Source organism: Mirounga angustirostris, unplaced genomic scaffold (assembly GCF_029215605.1).
Source record: "Mirounga angustirostris isolate CCGP_5_RB_7025 unplaced genomic scaffold, mMirAng1.0.hap1 SCAF_14, whole genome shotgun sequence".
Classification (NCBI taxonomy): Eukaryota; Metazoa; Chordata; class Mammalia; order Carnivora; family Phocidae; genus Mirounga; species Mirounga angustirostris.
Genome location: NW_026991722.1, coordinates 52,010,142 through 52,014,269, shown reverse-complemented (window position 1 = coordinate 52,014,269; position 4,128 = coordinate 52,010,142). Strand labels below are relative to the sequence as shown.

The following is a 4,128-nucleotide window of genomic DNA, read 5'->3' as shown; positions in this document are numbered from 1 at the left end:
GACCTTTTCTTATGAACTTGGGCAACTAATTTGTAAAGAACAAATATTCTTTTTTTCCTTAAGATTTTATTTATTGGGGCACCTGGGTGGCTCAGTAGTTAAGCGTCTGCCTTCGGCTCAGGTCATGATCCCAAGGTCCTGGGATCAAGCCCCGCATTGGGCTCCTCGCTCAGCGGGAAGGCTTCTTCTTCCTCTGTCTCTCTCTCTCTGTCAAAAAAATAAATAAAGTCTTTTAAAAATTTTATTTATTTATCTAAGAGGGAGAGAGCACAAGCAAGGGGAGCAGCAGGCAGAGGGAGAGGGAGAAGCAGGCTTCCCCCTGAGCAGTGAGCCCCACGTGGGTCTTGATCCCAGAACCCTGGGATCATGACCCGAGCTGAAGGCAGATGCTTAACTGACCGAGCCACCCAGGTGCCCCGAGAACAAATATTCTTTCTACTTCTGAGGCCTAAAGATAAGCAGGGAGTAATTTTTCCTTGTAACTATACTGCTCTGGTTTGTGTCCTCTTTTAGGCGTAATATCAAAGGACTTCCCTAAGGTGAGCTCATTTCTGCTAGTGAACAAACTAGCTTCCTCAGCACATGTCTTTCTCCTTTCTTAGGAGTTGAAAGTCTTGCCAGTAGAGAGCTACTCATTACCCTATCCTCCACCACAATGGAGCTGTCACCTCCCTTTCACAGGCAAACAACTCAGGGGCCTTCCCCGTTTGTATCTTACCCCTGCAGTTGTCTGGTGGGTGGAGTCTCCTGCTTCAGAGCTCCTATCTTCCTCCCCAATCAGAGGTTGAGAGGTCTGTAAGGGGTGACTATCTCACTATCATAACCCTCTTACAGATTGTTGGTGGAGCTTTGTCCCTAATCACTCTCTTGCTTGACATTAACCATTAACAATCCCCAATTTAACTGCATCTCCCCTGTCCCACCACACTGCAACCTTGCTAAGTATGGCACACCCTTGGCAACTTCACTGACCAATATTCCATTAATTTACAGATCCTTTCTCTCTAGTTGTGTTATATTTTGCACAATTCCTGAGCTCCTCAGAGAATTACCTGACTTCGTGGATACCTTGCTAAATTGCTTCACAAACTCCCATGTCCTCACAATCCTTTTTATTGATTTCCCCTGGGAGATATCTCTTCCTCCTACTGAATGCCTTGACACCCCAGTGATGCCACACAGAGAAAAATCTAATGAATACCCACACAAGTCAGCATGATATAATTAAGAGTTGAGGTTCTGAAGTCAAACTGCCTCAATTCAGTTTTGCCCTTCCCTAAAGAACATTACCATTTACTAACAAGAACTTGATAAAATTACTTAGTCTTTCTGTTTCTCAAGTAAATAAAAAATAATTATGGAAACCTTAGTTATATAGTTGATAAGGTAGATCTGATTGATAATATGTCCAATTAAATATCCTAAAAAGGGAATACACTTCTCTTTCAATTGCCCATGAATACTCACAAAAACTATTAGGCCACAAAGAAAAGCCTCAGCAAAGTCCGAACAGTAAACAGTAAAGACAGTATTCTCTAATTACAACACAACTTAACTAAAATTTAATAAAAATCAGAGGGACAAAACTTCTTTGTGGAAATTTAAAACTGTTTTAAACAATGCTTAGAACAAAGAGAAGTCACCAACTGAAACTGTAGACAATGATAACATACACAGACTTGTGATGTCACTTGCTGCAGCCAGCCTGCACTCCACGTGTTCCTGTGTCTCAGCCTCCTGGCTCCTCTGCTCCCAGCCTCCACAGATTGCAATGCAGGAAGAAATCACCACACTAGCCATTGACAATGGCTTTGACATGCGTAAAGTTGGCTTTGCTGGGGATGATGACCCCTAGACGTGTTCCCATTTATTGTCAGGCACCCAACACCAGGGCGTCATGGTGAGCATGAGGCAGAAGGACAGCTACATGGGTGACAAGGCCCAGAGCAATTGCTGTACCCTGACCATGAAGTACCACATGGAGCACGGCATCATCACCAACTGAATTGGGGAAAACCTGGCTCCACACCTTCTATAATGAGCTACATGTTGCTCTGGAGGAGCACCTGGGACTGCTGACTGAGGCACTCCTGAACCTAGCAACAGACAGAAGATGACTATGATCATGTTTGAGACCTTCAACACCTGGGTCATGTGCATGGCCATCCAGGCTGTGCTATCCCTTTATGTGTCTGCTCACACCTCTGGTATTGTCATGGGCCCTAGGGATCTACTAGGGCTACACCCAACCTCAGTCATCCTGGGTCTGGACTTTGCTGGCTGGGACCTGGCTGACTTCCTCATGAAGATCCTCATGGAGCATGGCAACAGCTTCACCTCCACCACTGAGCAAAAATCAAGGAGAACTCTGCTGTGTCACCCTGGACTTGCAGCAGGAGATGGCCACCATTTTTTCTTCCTCCTACCAGGATAATTATGAGCATCCAGATAGCCAGGTGATCACATGAGCAATGAGTGGCTCTGGTGTCCAGAGAAGCTCTTTCATTTCTCCTTCCTGGGTATTGAGTCCTGTGAGACCATATCCATGAGACTACCTTCAACTCCATCATGAAGTGTGATGTTGACATTTAGAAGGACCTGTATGTCAACATGGTGTGTCTGGTGGGACCATCATGTACTCTGACATTGCCAATAAGATGCAGAAATAGGTTACTGCCCTGGCTCGCAGCACAATGAAGGTCAAGATCATCATTCTTCCTGAAAGTAAATACTTAGTGTGGATTAGAGACTCCATCCTGGCCTCACTGTCCACCTTTCAGCAGATGTGGATCAGCAAGCAGAAGAAGGACAAGTCGGGCCCCCGCATCATTCACTGCAGATGTTTCTACATGGTCTGCAAGAAGATTCACTGCATTTGCTGCATGAGGTGCCTCAGAAGTATACGTTTGCCTCCCCTCCTGCTGGCCTCATGAAACTGGAATAAACCTTTGAAAGAAAGTTATCATTGAAGGTTGTATCTATTATTAGCACTGGATTGTAGAATTTGCTGCCGACTTTGATGTTGTATTCAAGTTAAGTGTTCCCTTGTATATGTTTAAAACCCTGCATATATCTTTGATTTAAATCCTTAGTACATGTGGCTTAGTTACTTTCTAACTAAGGTGAAAGAACAGGTTTATAGAAGAGAAATCCATTGGCTTGGTGAGAATTTGCAAGACCATCAATTTCTTGATATGTGCAGAGTATTAATGTGTAAGAACTGACTGTTCCAGGATTTCTCTAGAGGCTGGCAAGAGTTCTTGGACCACTTGTTATTTCTGTCTTGCTAGTCTTATAGGGTTGGCAAAGTCCAAGCCTTCTCACTCAGTTTCCTTTCTTGCCTGATATTTCCCTGCCAGAACACGGTGGGTCATTACTTGCTTTGAATTGGAAAAGGTTTTGCATTTACACCTGTAAATTTATTCATCGTTTTAATCTATGTCATTCTCCAGGGGCCATCTCTGAGAGAGCCAGACTGGTGAATTAAATGGAGATATGATAGTGAATCCTTCACCACCTTTGAATCCTTCAGGTCTTTAATGGTGGCATTAATGTCTGCCATCGTCCCTGGTATATGATGTTATTTTTATTTACTATCTTGGCGAAGCTGGTAGTTTCAGCAGTTTCCACATGGCTTTCCACACTATTACAGCTTTTATGCTTGCATATTGGGGTTGTGGGGTATACTCCAAATCCCAAATATACCAATTTCAGTTATGTACTTGGGGTTTGAGGAAATGACCTTTGGGTGGGTCCATAGACCCAATGGGTATATGATGAGTCAGATTTTAGCCAGGACTCCATTAATTAGTCCTCCATTAATTAGTCCAACTCTCATAGAGGGGCCATCTGTGTTGGTGCTTTTGATTAATGTTAACTCAGATCCTGTGTCAAATAGTCCTAAAACAGTCTGGTTAGTCTTCTTCTCACACTGTACAATCACTTAAGTAATTGGCTATGGGTCCCTTTGGGGGAAGGACTGGGGAAATCATCACCTTATACATTTTTTTTAAAAAGATTTTATTTATTTATTTGACAGAGAGAGACACAGCGAGAAAGGGAACACAAGCAGGGGGAGCGGGAGAGAGAGGAGCAGGCTTGCTGCAGAGCAGGGAGCCTGACGTGGGG

The 4,128-nt window shown here is 43.8% G+C and overlaps 1 pseudogene; it reads left to right on the top strand.

Annotated features, from left to right (window-relative positions):
• Nucleotides 1-1,771: 1,771 nt before the first annotated feature.
• On the top strand, nucleotides 1,772-2,933 carry LOC123853268 (actin, cytoplasmic 2-like; annotated as a pseudogene).
• Nucleotides 2,934-4,128: the final 1,195 nt, after the last annotated feature.